Source organism: Athalia rosae, chromosome 2 (assembly GCF_917208135.1).
Source record: "Athalia rosae chromosome 2, iyAthRosa1.1, whole genome shotgun sequence".
NCBI lineage: Eukaryota > Metazoa > Arthropoda > Insecta > Hymenoptera > Athaliidae > Athalia > Athalia rosae.
The window spans coordinates 25,024,672-25,038,183 of NC_064027.1; the positions used below are offsets into that span (position 1 = coordinate 25,024,672).

General features: G+C 44.6%; 1 protein-coding gene across 5 annotated transcripts in view; it reads left to right on the plus strand.

Moving 5' to 3' along the window:
• The window catches only part of LOC105689124 (stress-activated protein kinase JNK), a 90,633-nt gene that overhangs the window by 16,608 nt on the left and 60,513 nt on the right, over nucleotides 1-13,512 (plus strand). For 2 of the 5 annotated variants that reach the window (XM_025746542.2, XM_025746545.2), the window contains exon 1: nucleotides 7,114-7,843. The exons of the other annotated variants lie outside the window; for them this stretch is intronic. The gene's annotated coding sequence lies outside the window, so the exon portion shown is untranslated. Of the gene's footprint in view, nucleotides 1-7,113; nucleotides 7,844-13,512 lie in introns of those variants that run through there. 5 annotated transcript variants of the gene reach the window in all.

Below are 13,512 nucleotides of genomic sequence, written 5' to 3' on the forward strand. Positions count from 1 at the left end.
CGAGGCCAAAACTTGCCGACTCGACAACAACTCGAGACACGTTTGAGAGTTCTAGTAATTGTTTGTGAAAAGCCTTCAGCTGCTGACTTGTCCTCTAACTCAAATTGTTGAAAACGCGAAACGTACGTGCGGATAAAACCAGACGCTCGCTGCCAACGTTAAGGCGATACCAGTTCAAAAACTTACAACTCCACTCGTTACTTTACACCGCTGTGTACCACCTCAACCTCAAACTTGCATAATATACAACACTGGTTCTCGTAAAATAATCTCAACCTTTTTTTTTTTTTTTTTTCTCTTGATGAAAATTATTTCACGACATGAAAACCGCTTAGAGTTCGTACGAGGAATTTTTCGGGGATGTCTCCGAGGTCGGGTTATATTTAAAAGGGTTTGTTGGTTGGTTGGTCTTCGGTGGGCCTTTAGCGATATCTTTCTTTGCTATAGAATCCGAAGCGAATGATCTATATAAGTTGTAACTGTACAGTAGATACGCGCGAACGGTCTCTGATCTTCCAAGTAAACAGCCGAGAGGTTCTCCTACCGCACGTGCTCAGATTGGTCGAATTTGTTGGAAGTAAACGTACCATCGGACAAAAGGTTCTGTAGCGTTGTACGCGAAACATTTGAGTTCGTCTTTCGGCTTTTCAGCTATCGATCCGTCTTTACCAAAGTCCTGCAGTCGCCAACCGGTTTCAGTTTTTTCTCAGCCGATATTGCGCTACTTTTCACCCTTGAATAGTTTTCATGTCACTCAGACTGCCGGTCAGTCCCTTAAAAAGTGGAGACTGGGTAGCTGCAAAGACTTCATTCAATGATCCGCGTCCCTCGGCTGATGTGCCAAAAAATAAGATCGAAGGACTCGAGTAACGAACCGATCGCTCGTCATCGGCTGGGCGATCGTCGCGCGAAGAATGAAGACAATTTTATGCAACTCTTGAAAAATTTTCGAGGATCGTTTATACGGGTGGACACTGGAGAAACCTCGTTTTTTTTTTTTTGTTTTGTTTTTGTTTTGCGTATGCCATCGCTTTCGGGGATCATATAATTTTCAATTACCCTCGGCACCTCTCGAAAGCCAACAAACCCATGGTCTTCGAGAAACGAGAGGGAGAAAATCACCCTGGATGCGTGGCGTCGCGTGGATGCGGTATCCTGCGGCACGGTGCGCCGCCATCTTGCTTTATCGATTTCACGTTCACCGCCCTCTACTGCCCCTTTTTGCCCCTTCCGCCACCCTTGACACCCTTATACATACACCGAACTCTCATGGCATACCCATGTAACATGCCTATGGTCTCGCGAGCACCACCTCGTGCATCCTTCGTAGTTTACGTCACACTTATACGCTGCGATATACCGGATATACGAAACTCTCCTTAACAAAACTTCCCACCGCCGAGAAGTTGAAGTTTTTTTTTTCTATTCTTTGAATCTATTATCTAGAATTCCGCTACCTCAAGGCCGTCCGAAAATCACAGCTCATTAGGGATTTCGAACCAGACGTCGTCCCGGTTTTGGTATCATGTTACATTCGACCCAGCGTAGAAGAGGAAGTTAATTTTCCCTTTTTTGCGAATCGGGTATTCCATGTTTTTCGGCTGGTAACAAAAAAAAAAAAGAGAGTATTCAAACTCACGGAGTCCCAGTTATGCATGCGATTTAGCAGAAGGAAAAAGCTGGAATGAGCGAATGGAGTCCGGTGCAGTAGGGTAGCTGCTGCGGTAATAGCCAAAAAAAAAAAAAAAAAAACAGGGACCGGTGCTTCACCGGTACCGGCTATACACATTCTTTCCAAATAGTCTGGTGCACATATAATACAAATGCAAACATATAAGCCTCATGCAGCAGTTTCGGTCAACATTTAACCTCTGCTCAATGGCTGGGTAGGTGGGCGCGTACCACTGCATACTCCCCCCACCTGTGTACGCTGGGTAAAAGAAAAACGATATAAAAACGGAGTAAAGAGAGAAAATGAAAAACAGGAGAGAGTAAAAAAAAAAAAAAAGGCAGGGAAAGAAAGCCAAGCCTCATTACCACCTGCATCACAGGTACACTGCGTAAACTACGAACAATGACGTCGATGCAAATGGGCAATGAACTGTAAACCGGCTATTCCAACGCTGGAACACCTTCCCTCTTTTCTGTCGGGCTTACGAGGAGACGCGGTGAGAATTACGGTCTATTTTTGAACCGGTGCTTTTTGTTCGACCGTTTTCGAGATACGACGTCGATCGGTTTTGCCCCGTCGACCGGAGGATCGATACATTCATCGGGTTATCCTTCGTTCGTTGGGTCCTGCGTGTCATTTTTCAGATGTTACGTGATTACATAATTGAAAGACCTTCCACAGTCGGTTGGGGTAATAAATAACGTAGGAAGTAACTTCTTCGAAAGCGATAATCCCAACTTTTGCTTTCGCCTTAGCTGTACGCAGAGAGTAAATACATCGCTTCTAACTCGGCTATACATGTATAGCCGGTAGAACGTTGCTGGCTGCCGCAAGATTGATTATTCCCATCACAGCTCGCTCTCCGGCTCCTTCAGCCTACCCTAATACCCCTACCCAGCTTTTGCTTTCGTTCTTGCCAGCCGAATCACCACCCTTTGGCCGAACTATGCTTTGACTTCGACGGGATCGATAGCTAGGCTACTCTAGGAGTCTGGAAATTTCTACGTTCATCGGTGTTCGGCAACGACGATACGGCGCTATTAATTTTCAATTGCCTCAGATAAGTTGATCACCGCGATCGCGTAACATGTGGAATACAACGACGAGGATTATTCGCCGCGAAGAATGTTTGCTTTGGACGAGGACGAAACTGGCAGAAAATAGAAGGTGAAACGGACGAAGGGGTAAGAGGACGGAGGAAAACCGGAGAAGCGGATAGTAATAAAGTCAGCCAGGGGAGGCCGAGATAACCGAGAGAATGGCGGGCGGGGGGGGGGGGGTGTTTATTAATTAATGAAGCGAGCGTCGCATGACTTGAATCGCAAGTAGCGCGCGCGGGATCTCGCGGCGTACACTTGGGGCACCGAGGATCGGGCGATAGGGGGAGGGCGATGGCGGTCGGATGGCTCGGGGACTTCGAGGGGTGAATTATTTTGCCCGACGCGACTCGCACGCCGCTCGATTAATTGATCGTCATCAGCGAAACAACTGCGGTAATCCATCCCGGAAATTATCGTAATAAAACCAATTTCGCGAATAAAAATTAAGTTTTTTTTTTTTGGTTTCTTTTCTCTCTTCGACTCGAATTTCGCCTACCACGAGCCACACTTCGTTCCAACGTTGACAAAGGTGCGGAGATGAAATTTTCGATAAAATCGAAGATTGAAAACTTCGATTTCAACGCGACCCGGCGGCGTAAAAGCCGATAGGGACAAACGCCATCGAGACCCGTCCGCGTTGGTCACTCTGCGGTGGGGCTGAGAAGCTTAGAAACTCGAATGCGGGTCAAAATCTCGACTTACGCCACGGGTAGCCTGAACAAAATTCGAACGGGATCGCCGCCATCTTCGGTTTCACGATTCGAGCGAATTTTCAGCGACGCGCGTACGACGCCTCAGGTACATATGATTCGTAAATTACAACCCTTCCGACGTTCTCCCGCCGTGCTCTTCTCGTCGCAATCGTTGCTTATACGTAGACACGCGTTAAATCTCGCCACAAATTACCGCGGCATCGAAACGCTCTCGACTTTTCGCGTAGTCGTAACTCGCCATCTCCACTTCGGTCTTCACCGTCAATAGGATAAGACAAAGCCACGTATGATACAGGTATACAACGCGCGCGTACTACGTACACGGCGATACGAGCGATCTCGAATCCCGCTCTTCAAAGTTGTTTCGAGAGGCACGTGATACTCGTACATGTAACTTGGATTGTGTAGATGTGGAATATTCTCAACAGCTTCGCTCTTTCTGCGGTAATCTCGTACCAGACGTCACCTGGGTGTACGTACGTATACCTGTAGCGGGTGTTACACGGAAGCCGACCGTCGAAGCGTCATCAGAGCGCGAAGGACGCGCGTAACCTAACGAGAATTGGTGACCATAGAGAGAGCGGGTATTGCAAGCTTCACCGCCCCTCGGCTCTTGAGAGTTTTTTTTTTTTCTCTCTCTTTTTTCTATTTGGTTTCTATTTTTTTTTTTTTTTTTCTTATTATCTTTCACCGAGAAACGAAGGCGCGTTCTTCGGGCAAATTCTGCTCGATTGCTAAAATACGGTACGGGGTTTTGTCAACTCGAACGACCGGAACATGGTAGGTATAATACGTTCGAGTCGAATGTAACGCCGTTCGAAATTGTGATGTAAGTTGAATTTATAATTAGCGAAACGTAATTCGCCACCCTAGATTCCTTTATAGCGCATGTACGCGGGATTAAGTTAGGAAATGTAACGCCGAGACGCGCACGCAAATCGGAGATTCAAAGAGATTATTTTAGGAATGGCTCTGCCTATTTCAGGTTGCTTCAATTCTCAGCAGAAAATCTCTTCCAGAATTGTTGTTGGTATTTGGAAATAAATATACAAATAAACAGAAAAGGTGAGATATATACATATATATATATTTATTTATACAAATATTGTACACAGGGGATAGAAATAAAATTATTACATCCCGCAACCTGACGGGGTGTTTATTAATAAAGAATTTACAATCGTTACCCCGCCGCGTAACATTATAACTTGCACAGCGGAGTGAGATGTAATAAAAATAATCCGAAAAGGATTAGTCGCTTGTCAAAGCACGTGCCAGATACGATGACGGATCGTTGCGGGTCTGCCTTCTTGGCTTCGTTGGGTCCGAATGTATTTTTTTTATCTTCTACTCCTTTCATTTTCGTACGCGTAAAATCGGAAGGGAAGCAGTTTCGCGAAAAAGAGGAGAGGAAAAAACGAGTTCATCCAAGAAAGAACAAAAACTATTTCAGTTCGACGCGTGAACTAACTCATCCGCGATTCACGATGTCTCCTTACGTCGCTGCAAGCCCTGATTCAATTTTATGTGCGTGCTCGCTGTTTTTTTTTTTTTACATGTGATTTTTAGCGGCACCACTTTCTTAACCATATCAGCGTCGCGTCGTGACGTAACTCGGAGATTTTTCAAAGGCCGTAGGCTTATTCCGGTATTAATAGTAGAAACTCGCAGCGTTGGAATAATTTAAAGTGGGCCAGCCGAACTTTTTCGATTCTTGTAACTCCGCATATTTCACGGTTTAAATTTGCCGTGCCGAATTCATCGATCCGTACGGAAAGTGTACGGGATGATTCATCGATTCGCGCTCTCAGGAATCTCATCCGGGAGGTTGACTAACTGCGCGTGCCGCGTGTTCATCGAACGCCCACGAATAAAAACGGTACTTTCTCGCGTGTGCGATGTATCATCATCCATATACCGTATGCGTACGAATATCAACATTTCCGTACGCTCGTTGTCTCGAGTGAAATTTTTCTTAATCTCGTGAAAAATCGGCGTTATAACGTAATATTCAATTTACCGTGTTCCCAATATTCCGATCGCGAAGACGATCCCGTAATATTTGAAGACGGAAATTTTTACGCTCCGAAGATTCAATTGGAGAAAGTATAACGCTTCGCCGAACTTCGACAGAATTAAGAATATAAGACGTGCTACTTGAGTTCGAGAAGTAAATATTTGAAAGGAGAGAGAAAGAAAAAAAAAACGAATTTATATTCTTCATATTTTATACCGCGTATTATTGTAGGCCACCAGATTTCGGGTGGGGGGAAGAACGACTTTTCCAATTCAGTTTCTTATTATTGAATTTGATCATCGAAAATTTCCGACATTTTCCAGAAGTTTTTTTTTTTTTTTTTAATCGATGACAAAGGACCCGACGAAAATCGTCAATTTTAGTCGTGGATCGTCTGAAGAAGACGAATCGGGGTCATCGTTATCCCAATTGTACAAGACTGTTTGATACTCGCGGCAAACGAGACAAGTCGAAACTAACTGCGATGCGGTAGTCCCTTTCCCATTTCTCACGGCGGGACACCCCTCACCGCGGTTATTCCACTCCGCGATCAGTAAGGATCACAAACTACTGCGACGTGTATTTTTTCGTCCGGCAATCATAAACGAACGATCCGTCATCGTCGGATCGTTTCGGTCGGAGAAAATTCGCTGGTTGATCGTAGGAAAAATTCACCGTACGAATAATTAGAGCGACGTTACAACGACGTCCGTTACACGTGTTTGTTTTCCTACGAGTTTTTATCCCTCCGCAAATATGAATTAATTTTGCACACGCTCCCCCCTATCGCAATCGTACGGAATCTCGTCGGCTCGTGGTCGCGTGAATATCCTGGAAATTGGAGCGAGCCGTGGTGTGGCAAAGTGCATTCGCTCGGCGCACGCGAAAAATAACACCGCCGATTATATCGATCGATCGATCGATCGTCGGATGACGAGTCGTCGGGACAATTTGTCCGGCGATTGTCCCCGGCGTAACGTCGGTCGTCGGGACCGGTGGGAATCCTGCGGGATCCTCGACGAGAGAGGTAAGAGTCAAGAGACGCCCGAATCTGCAGCGAGGCGGCTCTCACGGGTCGCAGGTGGAAGAAGGTATAGCCGAAGGGTAACGCGGCAAGCGACGTCGCGCGTCGAGGGTGGAAGGTTGCGGGAAATTATAGGTGGTTGAAACGGGAGGGTGAGGGGGACGCCCTCGATCCAGCGTCGTTCGGGGCGCCGGCGCCGGTGCGCGTTCTCCACTTTTCCCCTACAAGAGGCGACAGTCTCGCGCGGCCTCTTAAACGCGACGCATCTGCATCTCAGCGTCGTACGTCCGATGGGCTTTCTTTTTTTCCGATTAACAAATATACACAAATACGCCGTTGGTGCCGATATTTCGATCAACCGAAAACCGCCACTTGGTCAACGACCCCCAAGCCCCTTCATACCGCATAAGTAATCGCCTGTCGTCGACGAATAGAAGGGAACTCGAAACGCACGCCGGGAACAAGAAGTATCAATATATCACTTTGAGTTGTATGTCAATAAATTTCGAAAAAACGGCAAAATAAAAAGAAAAACGCGAAGTGACGTGTCGAACGAGTATATATATATACGTATATTGTGTTATATTTTGTCACCAATTAAAAATATATTATACCTATATGTGTGTGACGTATTTTTTTATCACACATGCGGACTGCCAAGTTAATAATTCCCCGATAATCAATCAGACAATCTTGTTAAATTTGATTTCGCGTAAAATTTTTTCGGATAACACCCATTCATCCGTCGTTGGTACAAATAACTTAATCAATAAAGATAAATAAATATCGTACAATTATTCCGACCATACAATATTATTTTTATCCGTATCGAAAAATTTTCAGTGAAACAATATGAAGTGTGATACGTAAAGAAATTATCATTGCGTTAGTTTTTATTTATTTACCTTGTTGTTCCGATGTTATTGTTGTTATTTTTCATTGAGTAACCTTGAAATTTAAAGAGACTGGCCGGTAGCCACCGCGAACAAGGAAACGTGTGTAAACAGAAAAGAGACTTGTGCAGGTCAGAAACCACGTGTCACTCTCCACAGTTCCGGAGTAGGTTCGAGATATGAACGAACGAACCACGTCATCGCCCCGCCCCTAAACTTTCACGTTGTTACTTCTCAAAGTCATCCGTCCAAATTTTTCGGGAATCACGTGACTTAAGAACAAAAACAAAAACAAAAAAGCTCACAATCGTCTTCAAATTGCTGAATATATATCATCCGCTTCTGTCATCTTCCTGCCATATCTATAGGCATTCTGAAAAAATTAGTGAGCCGATGAAAATACCGCTGCAGCATAATTATTAAGGTATGAATCAATGATGTGTGATTGAAAAAAAAAAAAAAAAAAGGTGAACAAAACTTTGATCACGTGTGTCACGATCGATCGTACGTGCCGTTCGAAGCTCCGTCCGCAAGACCAAAAAAACGAAGGGTTGACAGAAAAAAAATAAAAAATTTCGCTCGCAACGGAAGATGAAATATGATCGATGTCAACGTGACGACGGTCTCCGGAGAACCGACGTCGGCGGGTACCTACCCCAAAATTAGTTGAACGAATTTCGGCTGCTGTGGATACCGGAAATTCCGAATAATACGTACGTCACGTTTTCCATCGAATCACTTTTTTTGGTACGAAGTACCCCGGAATAACTCGTCGCTCGACATTCGACGGGACCCCTGAAATAGGTACATACCTATCGTACGCGATAGACCGCGTATCGATATACATACGTATACGTGCGCGATGAATTGATAATCGGCGACCCTATTTTGACATTACATTTCGCAGCGTTAGTTGGGTAATACGTGGTTACGAAAGGAGAGTCACCTTACGTACGTTTTCGCCCTCTCTTTCAACTCTCTCAACCTTCTCTCTATACGCATCCCCGTGACGTTGAAATGTCACGTGACCAAAATGTCAGCGAAACTCCGCTGCAGAGGGTAGTCTAGTGTGGACGGAATTGGAAGTCCAAGGGGAACCTTAGGGGCTGAAACGACGAAGGGTAGAAGGAGAGAAGGGCATTGTCCTCGGCAAGGATGAGTCTGTTCTTCCTTTCCGCCACCCCCTTAGTCTTCTTCTTCTCCTCCTCCTCCTTCAACGTGGTTGACGTTTAGAAACCCCCGCCACTCTGTATATATTTATACATCTAGTGTCGCCCGTACGTGTTTGGGATAAAAAATCTCGTCAAACTCGAGTACTGTGGATAAAGAAAGAGAAGAAGAAAAAAAAAACAGAAGGAAAAATCTCACGTCGTCTCAATTTCACAGAAACGGCGTTTTTTTTTTTCTGTTTTTGTTTTTTTTCTTACCTCTTCTCTCGTCCTTTTTTCGTTTTTTCGAATTGCGAGAAACTTGCCGTAGCATAAAATTGTTGAAATTCAACGACGCTACTCTTTTACTACCCGCCACTTTTTGGAAAGCTCTCAACTTAATTCACTTGTTGGCGAAGTAAGAAATAGAAGCAAAAAAAAAAAACAAAAAAAAGAACGGAATGAAAATAGAAAAGAGTCTGAATGGAGTCTCATGGCGTATATGGAAGACTATAGGAATAGATGCTCCGTCTCGATCTTGAATTTTTGCGTTGACTCTTCGCGCTGACTTCGCCCCGTCTTATTTTTCTGCTCGCCGATATCGCCCTGCGGGATCCGAAGGGGTGTTTTCTTTCCTACCACTGTCAGCCGTCGTTTGCCACCCCCAATCATAACAATATCGATTTCCGCTTTTTTATTTTTCCATTTCTTTTTTCTTCTCCTCCCCCTTTTTTTTTTTTTTCTCTTTTATCGTCGAGGAACGCCGAGGTGCAGGGTTCGGTGAACACGAACAATAGTGTCGCGCGGGGCCAATCAAACATGTTGACCTTTATAACTTCGACGATCAGCGCGCGGCGTTTCGCAATTTTGATTTTATCGTTATCGTGTCATGATTATTTCGCACCGATCGCCGAATCCAAAAAACGAACCACGTACCTTCGTTCGGATGAATACGTGTGTGTGTTTTTTTGTTTTTTTCTTTTCTTTTTTTTGTTTTTCGTTTCCTTCGATTCCCCCGTAATTCAAATTGTCCCGACGAACGAACATAACGCGTGTTACGGTAACGCAGGAATTCACACCAGAGTTAATTTTCAAACTATACGTTTGTTCTACGTCGTGCGGAGTTACGGATAATATACACGGATGCGGGAAGAGAGAGAGACGGTCCGCAGGGTAGTGCGGCAGATGGTTGCATGAAATAACACTAACACATATACCTACCTATTGATTTTTCTACTCGCTTATACCGCTACGCCATCCGAAAGCACCCTTCGTTGAAGGAAAAGAGCGCACTGGACTGACTGCCTGCCAAGCCAGCAGCCACATTTATACCTAACCAACCTCCGGTTCTCATCGCGCTCGATATCGATCCAAACTCCGCACGCTGCCCGGTTGAAACTTTCTGCCGTTCTTAGCCGCGACTATTTCAATTCACGCGATTTTTCACACACCAGCTGACAATCGGATGCGCGTATACTTATTCGATTCGATGTCTATCTGTGTGTACGTACGTACTTACGTACGTGCGTCGCGCCGACGTCCGATGCCGCATAATTTCGTCGCTTAAATAATATAACGTGCGGGGGGGTATCCCGTCTCGGGTTTTGTCGGAGAAAGCTCCGTCGAGCTTCTCGTTCGGTTGCTGGAATGTATAATTACCGGCTAATTAAGCGGGGTAATTGTCGCCGGGGCAACGATCCGGTACACCGTGCGAATCCGATGGCTCGTGGGGTACGGTATACGCGTAGGTCGTCGTTCCGTTGACGAGTAGTAGAAGAGGGACGGACGATCTGAGAGAAGATCGAGGAGGAAAATGAAAGTATTTTTGACAACGTACCCATAAGCGATGCGCTGGTGTAACATCACCTATAGGTATACGGAGACCTCGGTAATCTCCTCATATTACAGCCGTCGAAGACAAATTACCCATGTATATCAGTTAATGAAGTTGTTTGAATACGATTACGTGTAACGTATAGTATCGTATACGTATATCGTTTCAATTTGACGTGCAAGTTGAAAATTAGAACGTAATGACCGTTATTGACGGTTAATTTGGAACGACTGTTCGTAGACGTAGCGATAGAACGGTGTTTGTTACCACCGAACCACATGACCAGAGAGCTATTTATACGGTCGAAATGCGAAATGGAATATCGGAGCCGGAGACCAAAATTGGAATTTATCGTCAAGGACGGCCGGACGGCCTCCCGATTTCTTGAATTCCGTGCGACGGAGGTATATCGGGCCAACTACCTCGCCCCGCGTCATTATCGCGTTAAATTTCTCGGTTTCTCAGCGCCGGAAATCACGCAGATCGTCGTTAAGATATTCCACGACCACCCCCCCTCCCCCCTCGGATACCCCACTATTTCTCCCTTCTCGACTACACAGCTGGTCGGGACGATACCATTTTGCGATTATACCAAACTCGACATTTCAGAGAAAGTTATGCGGCAGTTCGTTACAGAGGAAATTACTAATCACGCATCTCACCGACGTTTCACTCGATTCTTTTTATTTTTCGTTTTTTTTTTTTTCAAGCGCAGTGACAGGATTTCGTTCGCCATTCCGCGACCTACGGAATCGTTCGAGTTCGTCGCGCTGCAACTCGATCCGGTTGTAAGCTTCCTGCGGAATTTTAACCCTCGAACTCCGCAAATGATTGGCCAATTTCCCACGTACCGCAGCTGGGGTTCCCGTAGTCGATATGTACCTGCTTTTGATTCGCTGAAACAAAAAAAACCCCCCAAAAAAAGCACACAAAAAAAAAAAACGAAATCTAAACCGAACCGAAAGCTGTGGCTGTGCCGCGTAAATATCTGGGGTAGAATCTGCAGGCAGAGCAAGTAAAATCGTGGTACCGAGGACGGGGGGGGGGGGGGGGGGGGGGGGGTGGACTGGAGAAAATTGGGGTGGCCATTTGATTTATTGTCGTAACGCCCAACGACCCACCCTATATACTACAGTCCCGTGCACGGACCTTGCCTAAATTCGTTTTCGTGCCCTTTCCGTTATTATATATCGTAGAATACGCCCAGTTCGTGCTCTAGGTTCAGAGTTCAGGTCTCATGTTCGGACCTCGTCGCGTGCTGCAGTTACCCGTATAACGCGAAATTCTGCGATATTATGAAGGGGATGCTATCCGCGTGACCCTCGCCCTCCGCGAAAAGTGAAGGGAAGAAAAAGGGAAAGTCATTTCGTTGGTACTGTGTCAAATTTCTTAATAGAACCTGACCTTTGGACCGTTATCGTCATCGATTTTCGCTATTTCCGTCTTTCTCCGGCCGGATTCCAGCCCCGTTCGATACCCTTGAAGGGCCTCTTCCTTTTTTTTTTTTTTTTTTTTAAACACCCTAAAGTCGAGGCCGTATATATATATATATATCTCGTCGGAAAAATTACGAGCTCCCTATTACACCTAATTTACTGTATCATTTACAAGCCCTACGACTTTCTTGAAAACAAAAAAAAAATAAAATTGAGGGAAAAACGACGACGTGAAAACTCTTCATCCGATCGAAGTACGGCGAAATCGTTTGGATGGTTTTAGCGAAAAGGTATCACCTCGTAAAAACGTACGACGTTCTTCTTTGATTGTTTGTCCTGCAAACGTATAACATGGAAACTATATATAGGTATACGCATGTACCCATATATACCTCGGAAGATCCCGGCTGAGGATACAGGATTAAACTCACACCTCGCTTCATCGGCAATAGAATAAAATACCTGTACGAATAACATCTTGTTTTTTTTTTTTCACGTTGGATTGAAATTGATCGGCTGTTTGAAATCGAAAATTAACAATCGTCGATTATGACGCTATCTAATTTCCGTTTCTTTTTTCTTCTGTTACAGGTAAGAGAGAAAGAAAGCGATTACTAGGTAGAATTTTTTGCTTGACGTGAGTATCAACAATTATCGAATCCTCTGATATTTTGCTGCGTTACTTTTCAAAAAAAAAAACAAATAATGCGTGGTGAAAAAAGAGAAAAAAAAGTAAGGGGATGAAATTCTTCGCTGTACGTTGATCGTTGATAAGATAAAAGTAAATTGATAGCCGCTGGCCGGAAGAAGTGGTAAAAGTAAAACGATGCAAGAGGGATTCATCCTTTTTCCGCTTCGTACGCACATCCCTCACTATGCTATTATATATATATACAGGTGCTGTGGAACCATCTTTCTCCGGCCCTCTTATACCTATTACTTTATATCTTTGGCAAGTTTAGTCATAAACCCGGAGATACGCCGACATTTCGTAGCCGGCATGCCATAGGGCTCTATATATAGCAGGGATGCCAGCCCGCCTGTGGACTGCCCTTAGGTTAAGTTAGCCCTGAAAATACCCTCTGCATCCACCTCCTCCTTTTCCCCGAGAGCTCGAGGGTGCAGGCGGTCGTGATAATTTGGCATTTTTCAAATTATTACCATAAACCCGACTCACCCCCCACAGTTCACTTTACGAAAAGTTGTTTTTTTCTTTTCTTTTTTTCTCTCGGTTTTTTGTTTCGCCAAAAATACTACCCCTTGAAAATTTTCTCATGCCGAACCTCTTCGAGGTATTTAATTGAATGGGGGGGGGGGGGGGGTTTCTTACTTTCGTTCGTTCGTTCTGTTTTTATTTTTCTTTTTTTTCTAAACTGTCTTGATTACCAACGTTGATGAACTTTTTAAATTTTGGTAGGTATGCACGCGTAAAAATAATAAGAAACAAGAAAAATAAGAAAAATAGGGGACGTAACGTCGACCGCGAAAACGTGAAGAGGGCTGCAGGCATAGAGTGCGCAGCGTATGAGATTAGAATTAATTGGAGAGAATTTGGTAATGGCGTCAGAGTTTAGAACCATTAGTACATTGAGGTATCATAATAAATAATTGATCACCCACCCGTACCTTCAGGCTCGGTTACAATTTTTAATATTATATGGAACTACCGCGAGAA